The sequence below is a fragment of the Palaemon carinicauda genome, chromosome 40 (assembly GCF_036898095.1).
Source record: "Palaemon carinicauda isolate YSFRI2023 chromosome 40, ASM3689809v2, whole genome shotgun sequence".
Lineage (NCBI taxonomy): Eukaryota > Metazoa > Arthropoda > Malacostraca > Decapoda > Palaemonidae > Palaemon > Palaemon carinicauda.
The window spans coordinates 23,738,379-23,754,370 of NC_090764.1; the positions used below are offsets into that span (position 1 = coordinate 23,738,379).

The 15,992-nt window shown below is 38.8% G+C and overlaps 1 long non-coding RNA gene across 1 annotated transcript in view; it reads left to right on the forward strand.

Annotated features, from left to right (window-relative positions):
* Positions 1-1,874: 1,874 nt before the first annotated feature.
* Positions 1,875-15,992, forward strand: part of LOC137631959 (uncharacterized) — a 23,226-nt gene continuing 9,108 nt past the window's right edge. Inside the window, exon 1 of the long non-coding RNA XR_011041964.1 lies at positions 1,875-1,931. This is a non-coding gene — a long non-coding RNA (uncharacterized lncRNA). The remainder of the gene's footprint in view (positions 1,932-15,992) is intronic.

Here is a 15,992-nt window from a genome sequence, read left to right on the forward strand (position 1 = left end):
TTTCACCATCACGCTGGCCACTGCGGATTGTTGATGGTTGGAGACTTTAGTGTGATCGCTCACAGCAAAGGTACCTACCTAGTATGCATACCTCGTGCAATTAACTACAACGCATTGTGAATGTGTGGATAAAAATAAAAATACGTCAATATGTGGATCTTACTGTCAACTAATTTATGAACAATATGACATAGATTCATAATCATTTATCGCACAAATAAACCTATAAAAGGGAATAGCTACACTTGAGCATCAGTGAATAAAAAAAGATATAACTTGACGCGATAAGTAAATATCAATTGGGCTTTGAAATAAAATATTAGCTGAAATAACGTTTGATAAAAATGGATCGACAAGGATAGGATCAGAATTTGTTAGTGAAAATGAATAAAATAAAATATTGCTATGGGTTGTGGTGGCCGATGTGGTAACGTCCATGACTGGTGAACGTCAGAGTGGGGTTTGAGTCCTGCTCAAATTCGTTAGTTTCTTTGGTCACTGCAACCTCACCCTCTTTGTGAGCTAAGGATTGGGGCAGGGAGGGGGGAGGTTTGGGGGAGCCTATAGGTCTATCTGCTGAGTCATCAGCAGCCATTGCCTGGCCCACCTTGGTCCTAGCTTGGGTAGAGAGGGGGCTTGGGTGTTGATCATATGTATATATGGTCAGTCTCCAGGGCATTGTCCTGCTCGATAGGGCAATGTCACTTTCCCTTGCCTCTGCTATTCATGGGACGCTCTTAAACCTTTAAACCTATTCTACAGCAACTATCACATTTATAATAACATTATTTTAGCATTCGGTATTTCCTGTTGTAATGAACTTCCATCACAAAACGCACACACATTGCATGAAAAAAAAGATGTTATAGTCCTATTAATTCAACCATTGGTTTTGTAATAATCGTTATTTTTCATTACATAAAAGTCCGCTCTCCTTAAAGCCATGATAATGGTTGCTCATGAAGACTTACCTGTCATTTAAGATTATAACAAATATGGTGTATTATAATAATAATTCAAAATGGATTTACGTAGAATTATGTTATTGTCTCTTAAAACAGCAACACGTTTCTTGCCAAATCCAAAGTATTGCCTGTGGCCTTCGGAAAATGACGCGTGAAATTTATATTTCATTTGCAATTTCCGTAATCTCTGTAAAGTAATCGTATATGATTCTGCATCTGGTATGCACTGAGTTTATAGGGATACATGATGGCGAAGCCTTGGCCTATGTTAGCATAACCAGATCCTTTTAAAGTAAGCTTAGCTACTTGTCAAGGCACAGTTTGTTAAGCGGTTCGACAAATTGTGAAATAGCCTTATGTGTAGGTGCACAGCAGCATAAAGCACCCGAACTTGTGGAATTAAAGAATTAATGATAATGGCAGTTGAATTGTTTATGTCTAGTCCATCCCCTGCTTGGAGAATTAATGTTTAATTCACACGTGCATCAACAAAACACATATAAGGAAAACTTCCGTAAGAATAATCAACATAACTTTAAGATACACGTTTAACTTGTGTACTTTATTGATGAATAAATCTATGCTAATGGAACAGGTACTACAAAATTACCACCTGAAAAAAAGAGATTATTACTCCATGGAATACATGATATATATGGTTTATTACTTAGCTTATTTTAATTCACGGTATGAGCAAAACCAAAAGGAAAAAATTCCTTCATGAAGTTGTTTTGGTTTTCGAGTAAAACCAAGACAGTGGAAGGTTTACAGGAAGACATCGTCTCTCCCTCCCCTCCCCATTCATCAGTCCGTCCCACTCCCCCTCCCTTATCCCCACCCACCCTCTCCTTCTAGTTGTGTAACCGTCCGAAAGTTTGGAACGACTCACTTAACACTTACAAGTTGACTTTATAACTGTGCGCAACCTTGTTATTGGGGCTCCACCGTAGCGGGTTTGGATTTAAGGTAAACGTCCTGTCTATATAAATCATGGTTTCCCTATTATTTGTACGTAGATAGCCTGTTCAAAAAGTGTATGTAAATCTATTGGAGCAGCTGATCTTCGGTGGTAAATTCTATGAATGTAGTTTGTCTTAGGCCTATATATTTCACTTGCTAACTGTCTGTGCTAGAATGGTTGGCTTGATGCAATAGTTTGACCTTAGGCCTAGTTATTTTACCCTGTCAGTATAAGGTACATTGGTTGTTTTATTTTAATTTGTACGTGGTACTGGGACTTGGTAGGTCATTCAGCCCCTAGGTGCCGCAGGCGAAAGCCAGCATTTGCGCGACGAATTTAAAGTTATAAGGTTTAATAGTATGAGGAAATGAGCGGGAACAATGGTGGTAAAAGCCAGTCAAACGAAACGTAAGATTCATCTATACGGCCTTTTTAAAGTCGCGAAATGTGGTTTAGGAGTTGAAAATAAATTTTACTTAGGTTCAGATGTATCATATCGAAGTATAATTACAGCAAATCCCAAAGTTAGTAATCTTACGGGGTACGCCACATGTGCCCCTTACACGGTACAATGTTGGTACTCTCTTGGGTCTTGCAGGTGACCCCCGTAGCGACCGAGAGCCATGATCTTACCTGTAACCTGAGCAGCGTTCAATTTTTAGCCTTCAGCCTTACCTCCGTTCATGCTTCCTTTCATCCATCTCGTATGAGTAGCCTCCCACCAACTTCTATCCCCCAATGCGACGTCGTTCTATTAGGACGGTTTTACAAGAAAAAAAAATATATATCCAGGACCGACGAAGGGACGGATTTGGGAAGCAGCGAGTGGCTTTGCACGTCCCCCAGACTCAAGCTTCTGACACTCTCTCATGTACTTCATATCATCATCCAGTGCCAATCAAGCACAGTAACACTAACTATAATATGATCAGCTTCTCGCTGCCACTTCAGGGCTGCTACCCCATGGTCCGCCTTGATGCTGGCAAATCTAAAACGAACGAACGAACGAAACTTCGTATTGCAACCGATCGGGTTTTCAGTTCACGTACTTGCATCTGGGCGTGGAAGGGCTTCTCCGGTCTCGTTTCCTTACCGTATTGTTCCACTCCCAAACATTATCTTGAAGCAGGCCTATGTTTCCCGCTAATTCTCATATATTCTGTGATACTTATGATTCGTATAGCAGTGATGATTCTTTTAAAATAATAACTTTAGTAATATTATGACAGCGTGACATTATTTGAATTTTATATGGCCAATTTATCTTATAAAGTCTACGTTTCCTGAGCGTTTTCGTATTACAAAACTGTCAATACTTGAACATCATAATTGATGAGCCCAAGGAAGTTAGAGAATGTTATGCACATTGTGATAACCAGACCCCTAATACATTATTGAAAAATCTGCAAGATCGTAACAAAATAAATCTTAATCTCCATAATTTTTTACCTTAAATTTAGGCTATTTGGAAAATTACTGTGCAACATTGAACCTCCAGTTATTATTATTATTATTATTATTATTATTATTATTATTATTACTTGCTAGGTTACAACCCTAGTTGGAAAAGCAAGATACTATAAGCCCATGGGCTCTAACAGGGAACATAGCCCAGCGAGGAAAGGAAACAAGGAAAAAAAATATTTTACGAACAGTAACATTATGATAAATATTTCCGATATTATTATTATTATTATTATTATCCAAGCTACAACCCTAGTTGGAAAAGCAAGATGCTATAAGCCCAGGGGCTCCAACAGGGAAAAATAGCCCAGTGAGGAAAGGAAATAAGGAAATAAATAAATGAAGAGAACAAATTAACAATAAATCATTCTAAAATAAGTAACAACGTCAAAACAGACATGTCATATATAAACTATTAACAACATCAAAAACAAATATGTCATAAATAAACTATAAAAAGACTCATGTCCGCCTGGTCAACAAAAAAGCATTTGCTCCAACTTTGAACTTTTGAAGTTCTACTGATTCAACCACCCGATTAGGAAGACCATTCCACAACTTGGTAACAGCTGGAATAAAACTTCTAGAATACTGCGTAGTATTGAGTCTCGTGATGGAGAAGGCCTGGCTATTAGAATTAACTGCCTGCCTAGTATTACGAACAGGATAGAATTGTCCAGGGAGATCTGAATGTAAAGGATGGTCAGAGTTATGAAAAATCTTATGCAACATGCATAATGAACTAATTGAACGACGGTGCCAGAGATTAATATCTAGATCAGGAATAAGAAATTTAATCGACCGTAAGTTTCTGTCCAACAAATTAAGATGAGAATCAGCAGCTGAACACCAGACAGGAGAACAATACTCAAAACAAGGTAGAATGAAAGAATTAAAACATTTCTTCAGAATAGATTGATCACCGAAAATCTTGAAAGACTTTCTCAATAAGCCTATTTTTTGTGCAATTGAAGAAGACGCAGACCTGATATGTTTCTCAAAATTAAATTTACTGTCGAGAATCACACCTAAAATTTTGAAAGAGTCATACATATTTAAAGAAACATTATCAATACTGAGATCCGGATGTTGAGGAGCCACCGTCCTTGACCTACTTACAATCATACTTTGAGTTTTGTTAGGATTCAACTTCATACCCCATAATTTGCACCATGCACTAATTCTAGCTAAATCTCTATTAAGGGATTCACCAACCCTAGATCTACATTCAGGGGATGGAATTGATGCAAAGAGAGTAGCATCATCTGCATATGCAACAAGCTTGTTTTCAAGGCCAAACCACATGTCATGTGTATATAGTATGAAAAGTAATGGGCCAAGAACACTACCCTGTGGAACACCGGATATCACATTCCTATAATCACTATGGTGCCCATCAACAACAACTCTTTGAGATCTATTACTTAAAAAATCAATAATAATGCTAAGAAACGACCCACCCACTCCCAACTGTTTCAGTTTGAAAACAAGGGCCTCATGATTAACACGGTCAAAGGCAGCACTAAAATCAAGGCCAATCATACGAACTTCCCGACCACAATCAAGGGATTTCTGTACAGCATTGGAGATTGTAAATTGTAAACTATATAAACTAAAAACTTTAACTTTAACAAAACAAGAGGAAGAGAAATAAGATAGATTCGTGTGCCCGAGTATACAGGTTTAGTGCCGTCTGTGCACCTAGAGCATTTCACTATACTGTTAGCATTACTTTAAGCGTTTTCACTCTACCTCTTAAATCCCCATTCAATCTTCCATCTTGCTTTCCAACCAGGGAACTGACTTGTTGTACTTCATAGTGCAACTACAAGGTTCTCTTTGCAGCTGGGTGATGAATGGTCTCTCATACCCTAACGCCGGACCATACTTTCTGGTGTGTATTTTGCGGTGCACTGCAAGGCAATAATCTAATTGTATCCTGTTTGCTGGTTTTCATATTTTTTTTTTCTCGTCACTACCCACTTCACTACTTTTGTTATAAAACTTTTACTGGCCCTATTTTGTAAGTGGACTGTGGAATGTTTCAAATATTTTTGGTGAAAACAATACGGCGAGGATAATCCTCATTTTTTATTTTTGCAATGGACGTATTAAATTGGCTAGAAATGCCATCTTTTGCATTAAACTGAAAACGTATTTATTCAAGAAACTTTATGGTTTAAAACTTAATGGAATTATTGTGGATATCCTCTATAATATAATTAGTTTATTTTATCCGAACTTTGACGATTAATTACTTAAAACGCCAACACATTTGTGCAATTAAATTTTCTGACAAATCTTAAAGATATTACATAATAGCCTGTGATACGGATCATAGTGTTAATGGGAAAAGTCAAACTTGAAGACTATGAATGACACTAATTATGAAATATATAGTATAGGTCTAACCTAACTCCTTTAACGTATATTTCAGCAAAAAAATATCCAAGATAATACGGACTTGCCTTTCTCATAAATTGAATACAGTTACACGAATAAAAAGTCTAGTAAGATATTTTGGTTGCTGGTTATTTTGTTATGGAATTGACTGTTTTTTTCACCAAACGTAACTGAAATGACCTAGTGTAATGACCTTAGAACCAAACCCCCTTTCTTCAAGGTCACGACATATACAAAAATAGACATCATTTAGTCAGCATTTAAAGTGGGGATAAAATAATTCCTTAGGCCTACCTTTCCAAACTGACAACGCATGCTGTGTTGTCAGTAACTTTCGCAGCTTGACTTGATTGACTTTGCACTTTCATCTGACGGGCAGTCATTTTCTCTTCATTACAAATTGCACTTATTCCCCTTTCTTTTTTTCATAAATAAAGAAACAAGATAGGAAAAGTACGGAAAATGAGCAGGTTGGCCAAGACTGGCTTTCGCCATCCTTAGTCACCGTGGCCAGATTTCTAGCCGTTGTGATGTCATAAAATTTTCAATTTTTCATCTATTTTTAAACACTTCCTTGTAACTCCTTGCACTTTTAATACCGCTTTGCTGATGTTAATTTGTTTACTATTTCTAATTCACCCTCGCAAGGGAATAGATGATTTTCGATGCTTTACGTTGAATAATGTATATGTATGGTTGTGTATTTAAGAGTAATGGTTGATACAGACTTTTTGTTCCTGGATCGGTTTGATGAATATTTTGATACACATATTTGATCCGTACAAAAATTTACATTTTCTTGCTGACTGAGCAAGAGTGGCTAAGCTAATTAAAGGTTATTTGATATTGTCAATTGTCTCCAAATCATTGGTCGTAATCGATTAAGATGTTGGGACTGCCAATTTTACACAACGGCAGGATACACTAATTTGAACTATCTTGGATATGAGTTGTAATAATTGATGTTCAGGCCTTCAAGGATTTCCAGGGCATGGTAGTAATAAGTATGGCGAGGTTATTTATAATGGTACTGTGGGAGATGGATGCGGCCCTTCGATATAACAAACTAGCAAACTCGTTTATTATTATTTCACGAGAATCCGATATATTTGTTATTTTATTGTCATTAACTATCACAATCACTCTTCTTAGAAAAAAAAATAGCACCTTAATCCTTCTGTCGTTGTCATTTGAAATGTATTTTACCCACAGATGAGTTAATCGTGGAGGGGCCTAGGTGAAAATCAAGTAATGAATCGCACAGCAAACATAATGTAAATTAAGTCATGGTCTTTTTTTTTTTGGTAACGTACAAAATATATTTAGATTATATAATTACTTTTTATAATGACATTTATTAGTACTATATCATTCTGATGTCTATATAAATCGTACATCGGGCAACGAATGTTTGAAGGGCCTGCAACGCTGTTGTCATAGTAGGCACGAACCGCCACTTGTAGCAATGGCTATTTAAAAAGACAAACTTCGATAAAGATTGCTGTGAGTTTTACTCCATCGATTATTTAGAATTTGGTCATTTATCACGTACACATTTGACAGGATATTTATTGTGATAGGTGTTATGGGTTTTTTTCCCTTGCTGTCATATTCGTGTTGTTTTTAATTCGAACCATGTTTCTTTTCCATAATTTCTTCTCCAATTTCTTTCTCTATAATTATTTTCTTTATCCTTTCCAGTTTCTTTTTGAATATTTGATTAAAAAACAATTGATCATGTATTTTCTCTGGAATAACTACCAAAATGTAAAAATTTAGTGCTTGATTTAGACATAGTTCAAAACAAAATATTTCACACAAACTTTTAAAGATAAATGCCATGAAATATTTCATGGTGTCCTGATTCTCAGATTACCTCCTAAGATTCAGTCAGCGTTGGTCGAATTATGCCATGAATTGCGGTGTTTCCACTTTCCCTTTCTAAGAAAATATTAATGAGGTTGTATAAGTACTTACAGTAAGTTTTTTTCTATTATATTAATGTTTTCTTGCCAATCCCCATCAAACAAATACACACTGTTCTACGTATATTGCATTTTAGTCCTTTTGATATTAAGGCCTTCCTTTACACGTCGTCTATCCAAGTTTTGTTTTTGTTTTGAACTCTTCTGACTTTTTAACAAAACCATTAACTAATCGCACTCCATTCTTTCAACAAGAACTCATTATTTGTAAATATCCAATTCCGTATCTCCATGAGTCTCGCCTTATGAATTCTAGGTATATTGCACACTACGAAAAGTTCATAATTTTATTTATTTTTATTTTTATTACTTTATTCGCACTAACCATTCACATTTGATTTCCATAAGAGAAAGTTAACCCCGTAAGTTACTTTACGCACCAACCCAAGCTTTCACAGACAATTCAAGTCTTTTCACAATCTTTCGCATTATACCCCTGCCAGCTTTATTGCTTCACCTATGAGACTTACTTCCTTTTTGTTGCTACCATCAATCGACTATATTTACTCCCGAATACTTTTACATATCATCAACGTCTATTTTGTAACCATTCATTTTAGGCAAGTAATATTAGTTCAAGGCTTTATAACGAAATAGGTGTGTGGCAAGTGAGAAAATTAAGAGGAAAATGATAGAATTGGCATACTTGAGCTCGTTAAAAGCTTATGGTAGAATTGGTAGGCAATAAGGAAGGTGTTGAGTATCTGTCATAGAGAATAAATTGTTGAGACCGATATTAATTGTGAAGTTTGTGAAGGTTACGTGTTTATGCTTTTCAGGCACGAGACTAGTCTGAAAACGTGGCCGATACATTTTGTCTTTGTGGCTGCTCGATATCTATGGATGTAGAGAGATAATTTAAAAAGAACTTAAGATACAGATGCAAATGTCGGAGAGTATAGTATGGTATGGAACCATTAATGTTTGCAGACAGTGAGTAGATAATGCAAAGACCAATGAAAGGATTTTCAAAGAGTTATGCAACTGGGAAACATTGAACAGTGTTTTGTGATATGTGGAGGAGACAGAAAGGGCTGATTGAGTAAAACTTATTAGAAATGATTGGCCTTTACTCACCGCAGTGCAAATGAGCTTATTTTGTAGGCGTATGCTATGGGTAACATACAGTAAGTGTTCTTCACAGATCCAACTTTGAAAATGAATGTGATATGGGGATTTTTTCTTTTTGTCTTCTTTGTTGTCACTACCTGTTACGGGAAAATGGTTATTACTTTACACTCAAGCGTGTGTGTATATATATATATATATATATATATATATATATATATATATACTGTATATATATATATATATATATATATATATATATATAGGCCTATATACTGTTTATATATATCTTTCTTGGCTATTTTCATAATAATTATGAACAACACATTATGGCGAGCCCAGTTGAGCTGCAGAGCATAGTGATGGAATGCCACTCCTTTAAATTTGGTTCTATTAGTTTAATGGAGATCAGTTAAGTTGAATTTTGATTGGAACATTGGTTGTAAGAGTTAATTGAACATAACCAAATTCCTCCACATACTGTATGATAGGCTTTAGTTTGATAATTATGCAAGTTAAGATGCAAATTATATATTCTATCCTGCAGCGCTAAAGTCAGACAATTTTAAGTCTCTGCAAACTTGTTATTCATACACCCTACTACCTTTATTCGACTCGGCTATTATGTGTCACTTCTTTCGTCTATCTTCTCAGAGCTGCAATTGTTCGTAGAGGTCTGATGTAGATATTGGGAGGTATTCATAAAAATGAAGGATATCCTTGTAAGCATAAGGTAGAAGTACAAGGTAATTCTCTGAAGCAAAAGATAGAAGTATAAGCAAATCTTTCTTTCCATATTCATAATGATTACCTTTAACTTGCGAGGATATCCTCCAAGCAGAAATAAAAGGTTGACTCGTGTTTCGGAGCGCTTAGTTACATGTTGGAACTTGTAAGATTTCATTTGTGCTGTCAAGATGAGAAAGAGTTTAGTATTTATAATACGTTTTTAATTCCCTGTTTTTACTTATATTTCATCAAGTTTACGCTTCAGAAAGAACACAGACGCCGCCGCGCCTTCCCCAAAGCCTCGTTGGCAACATCTATCCCCCACCCCTTGCATTAGAAGTTCTTTGACCTCTTTTTAGCTCCCACACCCCTTGCATTAGAAGTTCTTTGACCTTTTTTTAGCTCCCCCCCTTGCATTAGGAGTTCTTTGACCTCTTTTTAGCTCCCCCACCCCTTGCATTAGAAGTTCTTTGACCTCTTTTTAGCTCCCACACCCCTTGCATTAGAAGTTCTTTGACCTCTTTTTAGCTCCCCCACCCCTTGCATTATAAGTTCTTTGACCTCTTTTTAGCTCCCACACCCCTTGCATTAGAAGTTCTTTGACCTCTTTTTAGCTCCCACACCCCTTGCATTAGAAGTTCTTTGACCTCTTTTTAGCTCCCACACCCCTTGCATTAGAAGTTCTTTGACCTCTTTTTAGCTCCCACACCTCTAGCATTAGAAGTTCTTTGACCTCTTTTTAGCTCCCACACCCCTTGCATTAGAAGTTCTTTGACCTCTTTTTAGCTCCCACACCTCTAGCATTAGAAGTTCTTTGACCTCTTTTTAGCTCCCACACCCCTTGCATTAGAAATTCTTTGACCTCTTTTTAGCTCCCACACCCCTTGCATTAGAAGTTCTTTGACCTCTTTTTAGCTCCCACACCCCTTGCATTAGAAGTTCTTTGACCTCTTTTTAGCTCCCACACCTCTAGCATTAGAAGTTCTTTGACCTCTTTTTAACTTCCACACCTCTAGCATTAGAAGTTCTTTGACCTCTTTTTAGCTCCCACACCCCTTGCATTAGAAGTTCTTTGACCTCTTTTTAGCTCCCACACCCCTTGCATTAGAAGTTCTTTGACCTCTTTTTAGCTCCCACACCTCTAGCATTAGAAGTTCTTTGACCTCTTTTTAGCTCCCACACCCCTTGCATTAGAAATTCTTTGACCTCTTTTTAGCTCCCACACCCCTTGCATTAGAAGTTCTTTGACCTCTTTTTAGCTCCCACACCCCTTGCATTAGAAGTTCTTTGACCTCTTTTTAGCTCCCACACCTCTAGCATTAGAAGTTCTTTGACCTCTTTTTAGCTCCCACACCTCTAGCATTAGAAGTTCTTTGACCTCTTTTTAGCTCCCACACCCCTTGCATTAGAAGTTCTTTGACCTCTTTTTAGCTCCCACACCCCTTGCATTAGAAGTTCTTTGACCTCTTTTTAGCTCCCACACCCCTTGCATTAGAAGTTCTTTGACCTCTTTTTAGCTCCCACACCCCTTGCATTAGAAGTTCTTTGACCTCTTTTTAGCTCCCACACCTCTAGCATTAGAAGTTCTTTGACCTCTTTTTAGCTCCCACACCCCTTGCATTAGAAATTCTTTGACCTCTTTTTAGCTCCCACACCCCTTGCATTAGAAGTTCTTTGACCTCTTTTTAGCTCCCACACCCCTTGCATTAGAAATTCTTTGACCTCTTCTTAGCTCCCACACCCCTTGCATTAGAAATTCTTTGACCTCTTTTTAGCTCCCACACCCCTTGCATTAGAAGTTCTTTGACCTCTTTTTAGCTCCCACACCTCTAGCATTAGAAGTTCTTTGACCTCTTTTTAGCTCCCACACCTCTAGCATTAGAAGTTCTTTGACCTCTTTTTAGCTCCCACACCCCTTGCATTAGAAGTTCTTTGACCTCTTTTTAGCTCCCACACCCCTTGCATTAGAAGTTCTTTGACCTCTTTTTAGCTCCCACACCTCTAGCATTAGAAGTTCTTTGACCTCTTTTTAGCTCCCACACCCCTTGCATTAGAAATTCTTTGACCTCTTTTTAGCTCCCACACCCCTTGCATTAGAAGTTCTTTGACCTCTTTTTAGCTCCCACACCCCTTGCATTAGAAGTTCTTTGACCTCTTTTTAGCTCCCACACCTCTAGCATTAGAAGTTCTTTGACCTCTTTTTAGCTCCCACACCTCTAGCATTAGAAGTTCTTTGACCTCTTTTTAGCTCCCACACCCCTTGCATTAGAAGTTCTTTGACCTCTTTTTAGCTCCCACACCCCTTGCATTAGAAGTTCTTTGACCTCTTTTTAGCTCCCACACCCCTTGCATTAGAAATTCTTTGACCTCTTTTTAGCTCCCACACCCCTTGCATTAGAAATTCTTTGACCTCTTTTTAGCTCCCACACCCCTTGCATTAGAAGTTCTTTGACCTCTTTTTAGCTCCCACACCTCTAGCATTAGAAGTTCTTTGACCTCTTTTTAGCTCCCACACCCCTTGCATTAGAAGTTCTTTGACCTCTTTTTAGCTCCCACACCTCTAGCATTAGAAGTTCTTTGACCTCTTTTTAGCTCCCACACCCCTTGCATTAGAAGTTCTTTGACCTCTTTTTAGCTCCCACACCTCTAGCATTAGAAGTTCTTTGACCTCTTTTTAGCTCCCACACCCCTTGCATTAGAAATTCTTTGACCTCTTTTTAGCTCCCACACCCCTTGCATTAGAAGTTCTTTGACCTCTTTTTAGCTCCCACACCTCTAGCATTAGAAGTTCTTTGACCTCTTTTTAGCTCCCACACCCCTTGCATTAGAAGTTCTTTGACCTCTTTTTAGCTCCCACACCCCTTGCATTAGAAGTTCTTTGACCTCTTTTTAGCTCCCACACCCCTTGCATTAGAAGTTCTTTGACCTCTTTTTAGCTCCCACACCCCTTGCATTAGAAGTTCTTTGACCTCTTTTTAGCTCCCACACCTCTAGCATTAGAAGTTCTTTGACCTCTTTTTAGCTCCCACACCCCTTGCATTAGAAATTCTTTGACCTCTTTTTAGCTCCCACACCCCTTGCATTAGAAGTTCTTTGACCTCTTTTTAGCTCCCACACCCCTTGCATTAGAAGTTCTTTGACCTCTTTTTAGCTCCCACACCTCTAGCATTAGAAGTTCTTTGACCTCTTTTTAGCTCCCACACCTCTAGCATTAGAAGTTCTTTGACCTCTTTTTAGCTCCCACACCCCTTGCATTAGAAGTTCTTTGACCTCTTTTTAGCTCCCACACCCCTTGCATTAGAAGTTCTTTGACCTCTTTTTAGCTCCCACACCCCTTGCATTAGAAGTTCTTTGACCTCTTTTTAGCTCCCACACCCCTTGCATTAGAAGTTCTTTGACCTCTTTTTAGCTCCCACACCTCTAGCATTAGAAGTTCTTTGACCTCTTTTTAGCTCCCACACCCCTTGCATTAGAAATTCTTTGACCTGTTTTTAGCTCCCACACCCCTTGCATTAGAAGTTCTTTGACCTCTTTTTAGCTCCCACACCCCTTGCATTAGAAATTCTTTGACCTCTTTTTAGCTCCCACACCCCTTGCATTAGAAATTCTTTGACCTCTTTTTAGCTCCCACACCCCTTGCATTAGAAGTTCTTTGACCTCTTTTTAGCTCCCACACCCCTTGCATTAGAAGTTCTTTGACCTCTTTTTAGCTCCCACACCTCTAGCATTAGAAGTTCTTTGACCTCTTTTTAGCTCCCACACCTCTAGCATTAGAAGTTCTTTGACCTCTTTTTAGCTCCCACACCCCTTGCATTAGAAGTTCTTTGACCTCTTTTTAGCTCCCACACCCCTTGCATTAGAAGTTCTTTGACCTCTTTTTAGCTCCCACACCTCTAGCATTAGAAGTTCTTTGACCTCTTTTTAGCTCCCACACCCCTTGCATTAGAAATTCTTTGACCTCTTTTTAGCTCCCACACCCCTTGCATTAGAAGTTCTTTGACCTCTTTTTAGCTCCCACACCCCTTGCATTAGAAGTTCTTTGACCTCTTTTTAGCTCCCACACCTCTAGCATTAGAAGTTCTTTGACCTCTTTTTAGCTCCCACACCTCTAGCATTAGAAGTTCTTTGACCTCTTTTTAGCTCCCACACCCCTTGCATTAGAAGTTCTTTGACCTCTTTTTAGCTCCCACACCCCTTGCATTAGAAATTCTTTGACCTCTTTTTAGCTCCCACACCCCTTGCATTAGAAATTCTTTGACCTCTTTTTAGCTCCCACACCCCTTGCATTAGAAGTTCTTTGACCTCTTTTTAGCTCCCACACCTCTAGCATTAGAAGTTCTTTGACCTCTTTTTAGCTCCCACACCCCTTGCATTAGAAGTTCTTTGACCTCTTTTTAGCTCCCACACCTCTAGCATTAGAAGTTCTTTGACCTCTTTTTAGCTCCCACACCCCTTGCATTAGAAATTCTTTGACCTCTTTTTAGCTCCCACACCTCTAGCATTAGAAGTTCTTTGACCTCTTTTTAGCTCCCACACCCCTTGCATTAGAAATTCTTTGACCTCTTTTTAGCTCCCACACCTCTAGCATTAGAAGTTCTTTGACCTCTTTTTAGCTCCCACACCCCTTGCATTAGAAGTTCTTTGACCTCTTTTTAGCTCCCACACCCCTTGCATTAGAAGTTCTTTGACCTCTTTTTAGCTCCCACACCCCTTGCATTAGGAGTTCTTTGACCTCTTTTTAGCTCCCACACCCCTTGCATTAGAAGTTCTTTGACCTCTTTTTAGCTCCCACACCCCTTGCATTAGAAGTTCTTTGACCTCTTTTTAGCTCCCACACCTCTAGCATTAGAAGTTCTTTGACCTCTTTTTAGCTCCCACACCCCTTGCATTAGAAGTTCTTTGACCTCTTTTTAGCTCCCACACCCCTTGCATTAGAAGTTCTTTGACCTCTTTTTAGCTCCCACACCCCTTGCATTAGAAGTTCTTTGACCTCTTTTTAGCTCCCACACCCCTTGCATTAGAAGTTCTTTGACCTCTTTTTAGCTCCCACACCCCTTGCATTAGAAGTTCTTTGACCTCTTTTTAGCTCCCACACCCCTTGCATTAGAAGTTCTTTGACCTCTTTTTAGCTCCCACACCCCTTGCATTAGAAGTTCTTTGACCTCTTTTTAGCTCCCACACCCCTTGCATTAGAAGTTCTTTGACCTCTTTTTAGCTCCCACACCCCTTGCATTAGAAGTTCTTTGACCTCTTTTTAGCTCCCACACCCCTTGCATTAGGAGTTCTTTGACCTCTTTTTAGCTCCCACACCCCTTGCATTAGAAGTTCTTTGACCTCTTTTTAGCTCCCACACCCCTTGCATTAGAAGTTCTTTGACCTCTTTTTAGCTCCCACACCTCTAGCATTAGAAGTTCTTTGACCTCTTTTTAGCTCCCACACCTCTAGCATTAGAAGTTCTTTGACCTCTTTTTAGCTCCCACACCTCTAGCATTAGAAGTTCTTTGACCTCTTTTTAGCTCCCACACCCCTTGCATTAGAAGTTCTTTGACCTCTTTTTAGCTCCCACACCCCTTGCATTAGAAGTTCTTTGACCTCTTTTTAGCTCCCACACCCCTTGCATTAGGAGTTCTTTGACCTCTTTTTAGCTCCCACACCCCTTGCATTAGAAGTTCTTTGACCTCTTTTTAGCTCCCACACCCCTTGCATTAGAAGTTCTTTGACCTCTTTTTAGCTCCCACACCTCTAGCATTAGAAGTTCTTTGACCTCTTATTAGCTCCCCCCCCCCCGCTTGCATTAGGAGTTCTCTGACCTCTTTTAGCTCCCACACCCCATTGCATTAGAAGTTCTTTGACCTCTTTTTAGCTCCCCCACCCCTTGCATTAGAAGTTCTTTGACCTCTTTTTAGCTCCCCCACCCCTTGCATTAGAAGTTCTTTGACCTCTTTTTAGCTCCCACACCCCTTGCATTAGAAGTTCTTTGACCTCTTTTTAGCTCCCCCCCCTTGCATTAGGAATTCTTTGACCTCTTTTTAGCTCCCATACCCCTTGCATTAGAAGTTCTTTGACCTCTTATTAGCTCCCCCCCCCGCTTGCATTAGAAGTTCTTTGACCTCTTTTTAGCTCCCCCACCCCTTGCATTAGAAGTTCTTTGACCTCTTTTTAGCTCCCACACCCCTTGCATTAGAAGTTCTTTGACCTCTTTTTAGCTCCCCCCCTTGCATTAGGACTTCTTTGACCTCTTTTTAGCTCCCACACCCCTTGCATTAGAAGTTCTTTGACCTCTTTTTAGCTCCCACACCCCTTGCATTAGAAGTTCTTTGACCTCTTTTTAGCTCCCACACCCCTTGCATTAGAAGTTCTTTGACCTCTTTTTAGCTCCAACACCCCTTGCATTAGAAGTTCTTTGACCTCTTTTTA